At 44.9% G+C, this 16,049-nt stretch overlaps 1 non-coding gene across 1 annotated transcript; it reads left to right on the forward strand.

Annotated features, from left to right (window-relative positions):
* The first annotated feature begins 14,922 nt into the window (after window positions 1–14,922).
* LOC114810553 lies at window positions 14,923–15,060 on the forward strand. Its single transcript, XR_003758249.1, has one exon. It is a non-coding gene; the product is annotated as a small nucleolar RNA SNORA7 (small nucleolar RNA).
* The last annotated feature ends 989 nt before the right edge of the window (window positions 15,061–16,049 follow it).

The following is a 16,049-nucleotide window of genomic DNA, read 5'->3' on the forward strand; positions in this document are numbered from 1 at the left end:
AATTTTCAAGCTTTGCTATGAAGCAAGAAGGATGGTCCTGTAGCTGGCCAACCAAGCTTGCCCCTGCAAACCCTATCCAGGAAAACCCTTTCCCTCAGAGATGAAAGTACTGTTACCCATTCCATTTTTGGTTAAGTATCCTCACCTCCTCTCCCTTCTCGCTGATTTCCTCAAGAGTTGGCTGTTGGGAGAGGGGTGAATTTGATCAAAAACAGGTTGTGTTAGGATCCTCTCCCTTACTCTGTCCTGTTCCATCACTGAGTCCTTTCACAAGACTCCAAAGCATTTCCCCAAATTGAGTTTTCTAAAACTGTTAGAGATCCAGGCTATATCCTGGTCCACCCGGTAGACCGTGAGATTCTAGTGCTCCCTAATGTCTCCAATAAGAGAGGTGATTTCTTTGGAATCTATAGCCTTGAAACCAGAATCACTTTCCTAAGCTGACATTCCACCTTCCTGCCCCGCAATCTTAAGGAAACAGACCCACCCACCTCCCGCCCCTATCCTTAGAACCACCCCATTCTTTAGAAGATAAGGACATTTTTTGGGTGGACAGATCTGAAAAGGTCAGAAATAACCAGATCTTCTTGAAAGGGGCCAGATGGCATTGTCAGTGGAAAAAAAAAAGTTATATTAGTGTTCCAGCCAAAATGACGAGTTGGACAGGCAGGAAATATCTCTCTATGTGTTTGAAAGCCAAAGAAACAGAGTGTTTATTGAGTTTCTTCAGCCTTCAGAAAGCCTAGGCTGATGTTCTTGGGGGAAACTTTGACCCACATCTTGTTTTTCTCTTCCCCCTGGCTCAAGCTTCTTTTGCTCCAGCCTTGCTCTCATGTTTTTTTGGCTCCCAGAAAAAGAAAAATGAAGAAGCACAGCTGTTCCCTGCCCCCACATACTTGGAAATCTGAGTGAATTCACCGAGTGGTTCCAAAATCATTTCTGGCTTACTAGAACTCTGTCGAAGGGGGCAAGTCTCAGAGTGACCCGTCCTGGGATGGGAGTGTGAGACTCAGAGCAGGCTCCTCCCTAGCCCACGTGGGTTGGTCAGCTTTACGGCCTGTGCTTGTGCAGTTTGGACACCGGCCGTGGGGACTCTGCCGCCTCTCTCCCCACATGCCCCAGTGGGTCCGTGCCTGGTAGACCAGCGAGGAGAGCGGGCAGTGAGGGAGTTTCCAGAGCTTGCTCTGAAAGAAAGGCTTTTTGGAACAGCCAGTCCGTTCTGAAGCCGGTTCACTTTCTGTGGGTCCGGCCACACCAACGAACCTGGGCCCGGTCTTCTGGAGCCTGAGGAAAATGAGGCCAGGCTTAAAAAAATTCAACTGAGGCACAGTAGGCATAAATGAAAATCTATCCCCTTCTCAGGGTGGATCCTGTCTTTCCTCAGACTGCTGTCGGTCCTGACAGTGGGTGCATTCTCACCCCTAGGATATTGGTGAATGTTGGCAGGGTTGGGAAACATTATGTGGGCTAGTAAAAATGTGCGGGCTGAAAGATTTATTTCAACCCGTCTGCAAGGCTGGAGGAGTCCCATTCCCAGCGACTCTGCTGACTGAACTGTTTTTCCCTTGGGTTTTGCCCAATCCCGAGGGTTGAAGTGGTTTTTTTCTCCAGTAGGAAGAGCCAGAGGAACTGCTCCAAAGGTCCTCAAATTCCTTTCGTTCCTTTCCCCTGTCTCTAGGCAAATTTGAAAAGCAGTAGCCTTCTATCTTCCTTGCGTGCCCTAATTCTGGCCTGGAACCCCTCCTCCTACCTCACCCCTCGCAAGGTTGAACTGTTTATCTGGGAAAGAGGCGAGGAGCAGATGGCTCAGTGAAAAGAGCACAGGTCTGGGCATCAGAGGATGTGGCTTTTAATTCTGCTTTCGCCACTTGCCTGCTGTATGACCTTGGACAGTCACTTCAGTTCTCTGTGCCTCAGTTCCCTCATCTGCAAAATGAGGATTCAATACCTGCTTTCCCTCCTTCTTAAACTGTGAGCCCTGTATGGGACAGGGACTAAATCTGACCTGATTGACCTGTATCTACTCCAGTGCTTAGAACAGTGCTTGACACATACTAAGAGCTTAACAAGTACCTTAATTATTGCACAAAGTGAAGAGTGGTAATCCCATAGCCAATCTACCCACTGATGTCCCAACAGTACCCAGCCTCTGCCACCAGGAAAAGTCAAGGAAACTTTCCACTGGAGAGCTAGAAGATCCAGGACTCTTGAGCCAAACAAATGGAAGTGGAGTCTCTGCTTTCTTGGAAGGGAATGGCAACCTGAAAGATGCTCCTTCTCCTTTCTGCCTCTCCCCTCCATCATCATCATCACCTCATTCACTAGCCTGTAAGCCCCATGTGGACCACCTGATTTCCTTGTATCTACCCCAGCGCTTAGACCAGTGCTTGACACATAATAAGTGCTTAACAAATACCACAATTATTGTTATTTCACACACAGTGAAGAGTGGTAATGCCATAGCCAATCTACCTACCGATGTCTTCATTCAGGATTCAGTCAAAGAAACTTTCTACTGGAGAGCTAGAAGATCCAGGACTCTTGAGCCAAAGAAATGTTCTTCTCCTTGACGCTGTTTATTGCCATTGTTCTTGTCTGTCCGTCTCCCCGATTAGACCGTAAGCCCGTCAAACGGCAGGGACTGTCTCTATCTGTTGCCGACTTGTTCATCCCAAGCGCTTAGTACAGTGCTCTGCACATAGTAAGCGCTCAATAAATACTATTGAATGAATGAATGAATGAATGAAAGAAATGGAAGCGGAGTCTACTCTGTCTTGGAAGAGAATGGCAACCTGAAAGATATTCCTCTCCTTTCTGCCTCTCCCCTCCATCATCATCATCATCATTCTCATCATCATCATCATCATCATCTCATTCCCTAGACTGTAAGTCCCTTGTGGGACAACCTGATTATTTTTTATCTACCCCAGCGCTTAGAACAGTGCTTGACACATAGTAAGCGCTTAACAAATACCATAATAATAATAATAATGATAATTACTCTCCACAGAAATTATAGGCATGAAAGTCTAGGGGAAAGTTTTGATTGCTTGAAACTGTTGTTAGTCATCACAATACTGACTCAGAATGCGAATTCCTAACAACTAATCTCGAAATTCAGCTCCTTCCTCACTCACTCTCCTTTATTTATGGGTGTAATTATAATAATAATAACATTGGTGGTATTTGTTAAGCGCTTACTATGTGCCAAGCACTGTTCTAAGCTCTGGGGTAGATGCAAGTTAATCAGGTTGTCTCATGTGGGGCCTCACAGTCTTAATCCCCATTTTACAGATAAGGTAACTGAGGCCCAGAGAAGTTGAGTGACTTGCTCAAGGTCACACAGCAGACAAGTGGCAGAGCCGAGATTAGAACCCATGACCTTCTGACTCCCAGGCCCGTGGTCTATCCACTACGCCACATGTTTGCTTTTCAATCTAATAATTATAATAGTATTTGTTAAGCGCTTACAATGTGCCAGGTACTGTACTGAGTGCCATTTTCCTATATGGTATTTATTAAATGTTTACGTGGTGGCAAGCACTGTACAAAGTACTGGGGTAGCTAAGGTTTAATCGGGTCCCACATGGGGCTCAGTCTAAATAGAAGGGAGAACAGGTATTGAATCTCCATTTTGCAGATGAGGCAACTGAGGCACAGAGAAGTTAAGTGACTTGCCCAGGTCACAGAGCAGACATGTGGCAGAGCCAGGATTAGAACCCAGATGCCTTGACTCCGGGCCCATACTCTCTTCATTAGGCAATGTTGCTTCTCTATGTGTGACTAAATGTGTGAATAACTATACCTAGTTTTGTTGGACATATGTCTGTGTCTCCTGTCTCCCCTTCAGAGATAAAGGCAGGGATTGCATCCTCTCTCTGCTCTGTAAGCCTACCGTAGTACTCAGGGAAGCAGTGTGGCCCAGTGGAAAGAGCCTGGGCTTCGGAGTCAGAGGTCATGGGTTCGACTCCTGGCTCTGCCAATTGTCAGCTGTGTGACTATGGGCAAGTCACTTCACTTCTCTGTGCCTCAGTTACCTCATCTGGAAAATGGGGATTAACTGTGAGCCTCACGTGGGACAACCTGATTACCCTGTATCTATCCCAGCGCTTAGAACGGTGCTCTGCACATAGTAAGCGCTTAACAAATACCAACATTATTTACTCTGTACAGTACTCAGGAATCCATGGGAAAGCCTTAACTAGACACTGTTAACAAATGGAAAGGGAGAGAGTGATGAACCCCCACCAAATTCTTTATGAAAATTAACTGGGTAACCTCAGGAATGGAGGGAATATTCAGTCATGGATCGAAAACTGGCTTAAAGAGAGGAATCAAAGGGTAAGGATAATTAGGTACCCTTTTGGTAACATAAAAAGGGTCTGTGTGAGGAAATAGTTTAACACCTTCATCTGCAAAATGGGGTTTCGATGCTGACTCATCATTCACTCAATCGAGTTTATTGAGCGCTTACGGTGTGCAGAGCACCATACTGTGTGCTTGGAAAGTACGATTCGGCAACAGATAGAGACAATCCCTACCCAGCAACAGGCTCACAGTCTAGAAACGGGCTCACAGTGTTTTCCTCCTACTTAGGCAGTGAGCCCCAAGTGGGACAGCGAATGTGTCCAACCCGATTAGCTTGTATCTATGCCAGTGTTTAGTTCAGTGCCTGGCACATAGTAAGCACTTCACAAATACCATTAAAAAAAAACTGATATGGAAGAGGGAGCGTTCCAGGAAATCTCAAAGTTTGCAGATGACACTGATCTTCGGTGTGGGGCAGTGCCAAAAAAAAAAAGGGAGATAAAATCCAGGAAGATCCCCTTAAACCTGATTGAAGGGGTTGAAAAGTGGCAGAGAAGCTTCCATATGAGTAAATGCAAGGTCATGCTCGGGGAGAACAATCCGAATTACAATTCCATGATGTTAGGCTCCAGGCTATCAGTCAGGACTCAGGAAAGAGATACTGGAGTAATTGTTGATGGTTCTTTTAAGTGATTGTTCCAGTGTAGGGCAGCAGCCAAAACAGTCAACTGATGCTGGGCTTTGTCCCAGAGGGGAATAGAAATCAATGAATTAATGGTAATTTATTGACTCTCTACTGAATTCAAAGCAAGCCTCTCAGTGCCTAGGAGACTATAAAAGCACCACGTTTGCCCTCGAGGAGTTTACAATATAATGGCATATGGATGAAATATTTATTTTGCTGTTCTGTTAAGATATTTGTTAAGATCTTACTATGTGCAAAGCACTGTTCTAAGCGCTGGGGGGATATAAGGTGATCAGTTGTCCCACATGGGCTCACAGTCTTAATCCCCATTTTACAGATGAAGTAACTGAGGCACAGAGAAGGTAAGTGACTTGCCCAAAACTGACCCACAGCTGACCAGTGGCGTTGCCGGGATTAGAACTCATGACCTCTGACTCCCAAGCCCCTGCTCTTTCCACTGAGCCATGCTGCCTTTACCTCATCTAGTGCTCTATCAAACCTCACCCACACCCTCCGTCCTGCCTGGAACCCCCACCTCCTTCAAATTCAACAGATTACTTCTCTCCCCACCTTCAAAACCCAATTAAAATCACATCTCTTCTAGGGATTTTTCCCTGACTAATGTCTCCTCTCAAAACAATATATAAAAAATATATTATATATATTATAATATATATTATATAAATATGTATATGATAACAATATATAAAAAGTCATAAAAATACAACATAGTTACCTGATCAAATCACAATGTAAATATAAATACCCAGAATGAAAAACTTCAATTTTTTTTGTGGGAATATATGTAAAATCGCACAGCTTCAAAGGCCAAATCTACCTCGCTTGCCCTGACTTCTCTCCTCTGCCATCTTGTATCTCCTCCTGACTCAGGACCTCTCTATATGGATGTCCCACTGACATGTCCCACTTCCTCAACATGTCCAAAACTGAACTCCTCACCTTTTCGTCCAAATCCTCTCCTAATCGATGACAAGGACATCGTAATCCCCTTTTCTCAAGTCCACAGCCATGGTATTATCCTCGACTCCTCTTTCATCTTCTAATCTCTATCACCAAATCCTGTCGGTTCTTTCTTCACAACAACTCCAGAATCTGTTCCTTCCTTTCAAGCCTAACTGCCTCTCTGCTGGCCCTGGCCCTGATCATATTCCAACTCAGTTAGTGCATCAGCCTCCTTGCTAACTTCCTTACCACCAGTCACTCCCTCTCCAGTCTGATTATTTTTCTAAATTCATCATTTTTCACACAGCTTCCCACTCTTCAAAAATCTGCAATTGGACCATGTCTCTAACATCAAGCAGAAACTCTTGACCATTGGCTTTGAGACACTTAATCCATTCTCTCTCCACTGCTTAGCTTTTCCTCTCCCCAGCTGCACCCCGGTTCCCAAACTTTGCTCCTCTCAAGCAACAACAACAATACTAATAATAATTATGGTACTTACAAAGCACCTACTATGTGCCAAGTACTTTTCTAGGCGCTGGGGTAGATATAAGTTAATCAGTTTGGACAGAGTCCCTGTCTCCCATGGGGCTCACACTCTTAATCCCTATTCTACAGTTGAGGCAACTGAGGCCCAGAGAAGTGAAGTGACCTGCTCAAGGTCACACAGCAGACATGTGGCAGAGCCGGGATTAGAACCCAGGTCCTTCTGTCACTGTACCTTGTTCTCCTCTTGTCTCTCTTGCCACTGACCTCCGGCTCACACTTGGAGTTCTGCTCGACACTCTCTCCCCCTTCACATCCGACAGACCACTGCGCTCCCCCCACCCACATATTCAAGGCCCTTCTGAAATCATACCTCTTCCGGGATATCTTTCAGTTAATCAATCAGTCAATAGTATTTATTGAACACTTACTGTGTGCAGCACACTGTACTAGGCACTTGAGAGACTACAATTTACAGAGTTAGTAGACACGTTCCCTGCCCAAAACATGCTTCCAATGTAGAGATGATTAACTCTCATCTTCATTCATTCATTCAATCATATTTATTGAGCGCTTACTGTGTGCAGAGCACTGTACTAAGTGCTTGGAAAGAATAATACAGCAATAGAGACAATCCCTTCCCACAACAGGCTCACAGTCTAGAGGGCGGGGAAACAGACATCAGTGCAAGTAAATAGGCATCAATCTAAATAAGTAAAATTACAGATATATATATATATATATATATACATACATATAAGCATAAGTGCTGTGAGGTGGGGTGGTGGGGGGAGAGCAAAGGGAGAGAGTCAGGGGATGGGGAAGGGAGTGGGAGCTGAGGAAAAGTGGGGCTTAGTCTGGGAAGGCTTCTCACTTTATTTCCTCCTTTTCTGCCACTTCAGCAGATCACATCACCCAAGCCCTTGGAGAAGCAGCGTGGCTTAGTGGCAAGAGGTTGGGCTTGGGAGTCAGAGTTTATGGGTTCTAATGCCGGTTCCTCCACTTATCAACTGTGTGACTTTGGGCAAGTTGCTTAACTTCTCTGTGCCTCATTTACCTCATCTGTAAAATGGGGATTAAGATTGTGAGACAACCCGATTACCTTGTATCTACCCTGGTGCTTAGAACAGTGCTTGGCACAGAGTAAGCGTTTAACAAACACCATCATTATTATTATTATTATTATTATTACTCTCACCCCTCCTCTGTCATTCCATCATTGTATTTAATAATAATAATAATAATGACGTTTGTTAAGCATTTACTGTGTACCAGGCACTGTTCTAAATACTGGGGTAGATACAAGCTAATCAGGTTGGACACAGTCCCTGTCCCACCCAGGGCTCACAGTCTTAATCCCCATTTTATAGATGAGGGAACCGAGGCCCAGAGAAATAAAGTGACCTGCCCAAGGTCACACAGCAGACAAGTTGCAGAGCTAGAATTAGAACCCGGGTCCTTCTGACTCCCAGGCCCGTGCTCTATTTACTAGGCCATGTTGCTGACCTACGTACACCCATGTACATATCATTAAATTCGGTACTTCCCCTTTCTTGTAATTTATTTTAGGGTCTGTGTTCCACTAGATTATAAACACCCCGAGGGCAGGGCTCATGTCTATTAACACTGTTGTACTTTCTCAAGCCCTTAGTTCAGTGATTGATTAATTGACAACGGTATTTAATTTTCAGAGTGTCGCCTTCCACTTCCTCTGGTACCCAGTAAACTCTTATTAAATACCAGTCATCATTATACCAACAACACCACCAGCTAATTCTACCACCATTATTACCCTCTAGACTGTAAGCTCATCATCGCCCAGAATTTGTCTGATAATTCTGTTGTATTGTACTCTTCCAAGTGCTCAGTACAGTGTTCTGCACATAGTAAGTGCTCGATATAGCACGTGGCTCAGTGGAAAGAGCCTGGGCTTGGGAGTAAGAGGTCATGGATTCGAATCCCAGCTCTGCCGCTTGCTAGCTTTGTGACTTTGGGCAAGCCACTTAACTTCTCTGTGCCTCAGATACCTCATCTGTAAAATGGGGATTAAAACTGTGAGCCCCACGTGGGACATTCTGATCACCCTGTATCCCCCCAGCACTTAGAACGGTGCTTTGCACATAGTAAGCGTTTCACAAATACCGCCATTATTATTATCTCCTCTCCTTTTCTCTCTCCCTCCCTCCAGGCTCACATCTCCTCCTACCTTCAGGACATCTCTACTTGGATGGCCTCCCGCCACCTAAAACTCAACATGTCCAAGACTGAGCTCCTTATCTTCCCTCCCAAACCCTGTCCTCTCCCTGACTTTCCCGTCACTGTGGACGGCACTACCATCCTTCCCATCTCACGAGCCCGCAACCTTGGTGTCATCCTTGACTCTGACCTCTCATTCACCCCACATATTCTATTCGTCACCAAAACCTGCCGATCTCACCTTCACAACATCGCCAAAATCCTCCCTTTCCTCTCCATCCAAACCGCTACCATTCAATATTCATTCAATAGTATTTATAGAGCGCTTACTATGTACAGAGCACTGTACTAAGCGCTTGGAATGGACAAATCGGCAACAGATAAAGACAGTCCCTGCCCACTGACGGGCTCACAGTCTAATCGGGGGAGACGGACAAAAAAACAATAGCAATAAATAGAATCAAGATTAGTAGTGGTCACTCATCACTCATCACTCATTTCCAGCCTGGATTACCGCATCAGCCTCCTTTCTGATCTCCCAACTTCCTGTTTCTCCCAGCTTCAGTCTATACTTTACTCTGCTGCCTGGATTATCTTTCTACAGAAACGTTTTGGACATGTCACCCCCCTACTCAAAAATCTCCAGTGGTCGCCTATCAACCTTCAGTATCAAGCAAAAACTCCTCACTCTTTGCTTCAAAGCTCTCCATCACCTTGCCCCCTCCTACCTCACCTTCCTTCCCTCCTTCTACAGCCCAGCCCGCGTACTCCGCTCCTCTGGTGCTAACCTTCTCACCGTACCTTGTTCTCGCCTGTCCCGCCGTCGACCCCTGGCCCATGTCCTACCTCTGGCATGGAATGCCCTCCCCTCCTCAAATCCTCCCAATTAGCACACTTCCCCCCTTCATTACTGAGACCTACTGAGAGTTCACCTCCTCCAGGAGGCCTTCCCAGACTGAGCCCCACTTTTCCTCTGCCCCCCCTCCTCTCCCCTCCCCACTGCCCTGATCTGCTCCCTTTGCTCTACCCCCCGATCACGTCCCACAGCACTTGCGAATATATGTACATGTTTATAATTATAATTCTAATAATTAGAATTCTCTCTCTCTATAATATAGAGAGAGAATTATAATTCTATTTATCTTTATTAATGATGTATATATATAATTCTATTTATTTATAAGGATGCTACTAATGTCTGTTTACTTGTTTTGATATCCATCTCCCCCCTTCTAGACTCTGAGCCCATTGTGGGCAGGGATTGTCTCTATTTGTTTCTGAACTGTACTTCCCAAGTGCTTAGTACAGTGCTCTGCACACAGTAAGTGCTCAATAAATATGATTGAATGAATGAATGAATAAATATGATTGATTATTATCATCAGTCAAAATACTGACTTGATAAGGGGGAGGGAAGTACTTAAGCCGAGCTAAACTTTGCAGCATTTTCTCAAGGTGAGAAGGCATTTAAGTCACAGTCAGAGAATAATGATTAATAATGATTATAATGGTGGTGTTTTGATTTTGGATAGTTCTGGTGGCCGCCGAAGGACTGTGGCAAGTTCAGAAAAGGGTGACCGAGATGATCAGGTGATCAGGTGGAATGGAAAAGCTTACTTATGAGGAAAGAGTAAGAGATTTAGGATTCTTCAGACACAGGCTGAGAGAGGACATGATTGAAATATACAAAATCTTGAAGGGTGTGGAAAGGGTGAAATGCAACTGATGTTCATCGATCCACACAAAACCAGAATGAGGGGACATCAACTGAAGCTTGAGCAGGGGATGGGTTCAAAACAAAGGAAGCATTTCTTCTCGCAGCAGGTATAGACATATGGAATTCATTCCCCCAAGATGATGTGCTAGCAGAAAAATATCAGTAAATTCAAGAGGGACTTGGCTAAATTCAGGGATGAATGGTCTATCATGAGGGGATTAGTATAGGGAAGCTTAGGGATTTGGGGGGAATAATGAAGGATACTGGTGGAATATCACTAAATATTCCAGTGGATGTCAAAGAGGACATGTGTCTTGGTGACACTGTCAGAGACAGAATTCATGGCTGGATGGTCCACAGGTTTGAACCAGCAATGGTATTTTTCATCTTCTCAGTCAAATTCATACAGGGTAAGGGAGAATTGAGGAGCTGGTTTGCTCTTCTAGTTTGGATAATATAGCTTGGGTCGTGCTGCGCTCCCTGTCTTCTGCTGCTTCTAGCACCTACTTAGCTCAATATAGGTTATCATGGCTTTTCTTGCCATGGGCTCTCTGGGATATACCCTGACTCACACCCAGAAATGGCTAAAGAGAAACAGTGTGGCCTAGTGGAAAGAGCATGGGCCCAGAAGTCAGAGGACCTGGGTTCTCATTCTGGCTCCACCATGTACCTGTTGTGTGACCCCGGGCAAGTCACTTAACTTCTCTGTGCCTCAGTTCCCTCATCTGCAAAATGGAGATTCAATACCTCTTCTCTCTCCTACTTAGACCGTGAGCCCCGTGTGGGGTCCGATTAGCTGGTATGAACCGCAGTGCTTTCTACAGTGTTTAGTGCATGCTGAGTGCTTAACAAATACCACAATTATAATTATTATCTTTTCCAGCTGCCTCCCTTCCACCTCACTTAGATAAATTGTTTATCTGAGCATTTAAGTTGCAAGGCTTTTATTTTGAAAAAAAATAAAAGGCAGGAAAATGTTGGCTACGTGCATCCTACCCCACTCTAACTTCATTTCAGATCTAGTCTGTAAAACCCGGATCCTAGTTGCCCCTGTTTTCTCTTTTCCATCGTTCCAGGCTAATCACCAGATCTCTGCTCTCCAAGAAGCCACGGTTTTTAAATGCAGTTACTTGTCATCTGGGTTACGTTAGATCCTCATGTCTAATTAATCTTTCTGAAAGGAGATGTTTGGTGAGGAGGGGACTGAGCCTTTTGTCTTTGAAACAAGAGGTCTCGGAAAGGAAATAAACGATAGGGAAGAGCAGGGCGAAGTGAGATTTCTACCCCCATGGGCTGCATGAAGAATCAGTAGGAGTTGAGGATAGTAGGAAGAATAAAGAACATTTCATGGACAAGAATGCCCCAGTACCACATGTCTTTGACAATGGGATTTCCCAAGAAGATGAGCTCACTTAGGTTTTCTTTCTCTTATTATCATTATTTCTTATCATTAATAATAATAATACTTATTATTATTCTATGGTTAAGCACTTGCTATGTGTCAGGTACTATTTTAAACATTGGGGTAGGTACGAGTTTATCAGGTTGGATACAGTCCCTGACCGACACGGAGTGCACAGTCTAAGTCAGAGGGAGAACAGTAATCTCCTTTTTTAATGGTATTAGTCAAGCACTTTTTCATTCATTCATTCATTCATTCATTCATTCAATCAATCAATCAATCAGTTGTATCTATTAACGCTAACTAGCTTACTTCCCCCCCTTCAAAACCCTACTGAAAGCTCACCTCCTCCAGGAGGCCTTTCCAGACTGAGCCCCCCTTTTCCTTTACTCCTCCTCTCCTCCCCATCGCCCAGACTCCCTCCCTCTGCTCTACCCCTGCTCCCTGCACCACAGCACTTGTATATATTTGTAGATATTTATTGCTCTATTTATTTTATTAATGATGTGTATATATAATTCTATTTATTTATTTTGATGTTATTGATGCCTGTCTACTCGTTTTGTTTTTTTGACTGTCTCCCCACTTCTAGACTGTGAGTTCATTGTTGGGTAGCGATTGTCTCTATCTGGTGCCGATTTGTACTTTCCAAGCGCTTAGTACAGTGTTCTGCACACAGTAAGCCCTCAATAAATGCGATTGAATGAATGAATGAATGAATGAATACTGCGTGCAGAGCACTGTACTAAGAACTTGGAAAGTATAATTCAGCAATAAAGAGAGACAATTCCTGCCCACAGCGGGCTCACAGTCTAGAACAGGGGGAGACAGACATCAAAACAAGTAAATAGGCACCAATATCAATAAATAGAATTATAGATATATACACATCAAAACAAGTAAACAGGCATTCATATAAATAAATAGAATTACAGATATGTACATACATACGCAGGTGCTGTGGGGTGGAGAAAGCAGAGCAAAGGGAATGAGTCGAGACAATGAGGAGGGGAGGGGGAGCTGAGGAAAACGGGGGCTTAGTGAGTTTTTGTGTGTCAATACTGTTCTAAGCACTGGGGTAAATACAAGTTAATAAAGTTGGACACAGTTCATGTCCTGCATGGGGCTCACAGTCCTTGTAGGAGGGAGAACAGGAGAACTGAGGCACAGAGAAGTTAAATAACTTGCCCAAGGTCACCCAGCAAGCAGTTGGCAGAGGTGGGATTAGAATCCAGGTCCTCTGACTTGCAGGCCTGTGCTCTTTCCACTAGTCCACACTGCTTCTCATTGAGGGCAGGGAATGTGTCTACTATCTCTGTTATATCATACTCTCCCAAGCTCCTTTTATAGGGCTCTGCACACAGTAAGCACTTAATAAAAACAGTTGTTTGATCGATTGAGGTATTGAATCCCCATTTTACAGGTGAGGAAACTAACTTGCCCAAGGTGGCATGGCAGGCAAAAGATGAAGCCACAACACTTCCGTACATATCTGTAATTTATTTATATTAATGTCTGTCTCCCCTTCTAGACTGTAAGGTCCTTGTGGGCAGGGAATGTGCCTGTTATATTGTACTCTCCCAAGTACTTAGTAGAGTGCTCTGCACACAGTATGTGCTCAATAAATACGATTGACTAACAGACTCATTAGAACCCACCTTCTCTGATTCCCAGGGCTGTGCTCTTTCCACCACGCCACACTGCTTTCTGCTCTTGTCACCAGGAAACGGACAGTCTCCTTTCAGAGAAATTTTGGAGGGAAAGGTAAAAAAAAGAGTACATCCTCAAGTCCTGTGCACCTAACCCCTAACAGAAAATGGCCACTATACATTGTTTTCGGAGGGTTAATATGAGAACAATCAATAATCACCGAGTAATGATCAGTGATCACAGCACTTATGTACATCAACGGCAATTACGTTCAGATCTTTAAATGATATATTAAAAATTCCTTATTTATTCATATTAATGGCTGCCTCCCCCGGTAGACTGTAAACTCATTATGGAGAGGGAATGTGTCCGTTTATTGTTACATTATACTCTCCCAAATGCTAAGTACAATGCTTTGCACACAGTTAGCACTCAATAAATATGATCGAACTGAATGAATGAATGAAAGGGAAGGTGTCTGCTAATTCTGCGGTATTGTGCTCTCCCAAACACTGCAGTGCTCTGTATCTAGTAAGCGCTTAATAAATACCATTGATTGATAGATTGATTGATTGATTGATAAAATAGGAGGGGTGGATGGACCTATGGCTCCTGGGCACCCAACAGGCAGGTAGTAGTCTCCACAAGGCCCTGCCTTCCCCTTCCAGCCCCACTGCCCCAGAATGCCCATTCCAGGACCCATTTTTACCAGCCTGCTCTGAGCACTGACAAGAGATTGCTCTAATAAATGAGACTATTTTGGTCTCTTTTCCTCAGAACCCATAGGACGCGGTTCCAAACACCATGGCCCATGTGGCTTGGGCAAAGGACTGGAGTTAGGGAAAATAGTCCCATTGCTGCAGATATTGTTCACTGAACTGAAAAGCCAAGGAGAGTTGGGAGAGCAGGGAGATTAGATTTGGTGAACCAATCAGTAGGGAAATAGCCGAAGGTAGTTTTGACTCGCCACGAACAGTTAACCGCAAGATCTGGGCAGAAGACCGAAGGAGGTGATAAGGGGGTGTCCTGGAATGAGCTTTGATTTGAATGGTCTGAGCAATTGCAGTGGAAAGGGGCAACTGGGTAAAGGTACGTAGACGATGATGAGGATGAGGAAGACAAAGGGGAGGAACCAGGAATGCTGGATTGTCATCCACGCCCTCTCTCTTTATATCTGACAATCACTCTCTCCACCTTCAAAGCCTCATTGAAGGCCCATCTCCAAGGAGCCTTCCCTGATTAGACTCTCATTTGCTCTTCCCCTGCCCGCTTCTGCATCACCCTTGCCCTTGGATTTGTACCCTTTATTCACATCTCCCTCAGCCCCATAACACTTAGGTACATATCCATAGTTTATTTATATTAATGACTATCTCCAGCTCTACACTATTAGTTCGTTGTGGGAAGGGAACATGTCTACCAACTCTGTTACAGCGTACTCTCCCAGGTGCTTAATACTGTGCTCTGTACACAGTAACTGCTCAATTAATATGATTGGTTGATTGATTGAATGATATCCTCTCAGGATCGTGCCTGGAGAGTCTCCAGTACTCTACCAGCCTTGGCTACGGAAGGGAGAGTCAAGCAGAGGCCTAACCATTCCATTCCTAGCTTGGGCAGTGGCTAGTGAGTGGAAGGCCATCTGCTACAAGTCAAAACTCACCTGTGCTGGGCAGAAGCGACATGGAAGGGAGTGGAGGGTGGAGGCTCAGGTTTACTGTCTGGAAGAAGGCAGTGGTAAACCACTACTGTATTTTTACCAGGAAAACTCCAGGATACGTTACCAGAACAATTACAGATGGAGGCGGGGTGTTCTGGGAGAGGTATGTCCATGGAGTTGCTATGGGTCGGAGATGGCTCGACAGCATAACACAAGATAAGATTGATTGGTGCTGACTAAGCTCAGCCAGGAGCAGCAGAGGGAGAGATAAAGGTCCTAGGGAATCTATGAAGTAAGAAGTTGTCATGATTGTGTAGCTGCTGGCATCAGCCCCTCGAATAGAGGCTCCTGGTTTGTGCTCTCAGGTAGTCAGGGTGGACCTGGGCGACACTACAGATTTCAAACACTTTCTTGGGTCCTCTCGGAGCACTGAGGGATTCCAGAGGTCACGGGGTGGATTCAGATCTGCACTAGAGACCTCCCTCCGAGTAGTTCCTGCCTGACTGGTTCAGTAGAACATCAATCAATCAACGGTACGTCCTATTGGAGAGGAGGGGAGTCAAATGCTCGCTATTAGTGACTGTCCATTAACCCTGAGGCCTTCGAATCTCTCTTCTCCGTTGATCATCAACAGGGCAGCTCGAGGGAGGCAGAGACTGAGGCTGGAGCATGTACATTCAGCTGGGATCTCCAGCCCCATTTTGTTGAGTTCAGCGGCAAAGCGGCCTGCTCCTCCGGATAACTTGTGCAGAGGAGAGCCCTTTGGGAATGGCTTTTACGTGATCTCAGTGATCCCTAATGAAAGAAAATCACCGAATGTTAGAATGTTGCCGGTACCGAACGTTAGTATTTTATTTCGGTTTGGTGGCACGTCACTAACAAGCTCAGAGAAATCATCCCCGGTTGAGAGAACAAGTTGGAGAGCACCGGAAGGAGGTAACGGGACATTAGGTAGCTGGATGGTGAACAAGTTGCTCTAGAC

Source organism: Ornithorhynchus anatinus, chromosome 3, assembly GCF_004115215.2.
Source record: "Ornithorhynchus anatinus isolate Pmale09 chromosome 3, mOrnAna1.pri.v4, whole genome shotgun sequence".
Lineage (NCBI taxonomy): Eukaryota > Metazoa > Chordata > Mammalia > Monotremata > Ornithorhynchidae > Ornithorhynchus > Ornithorhynchus anatinus.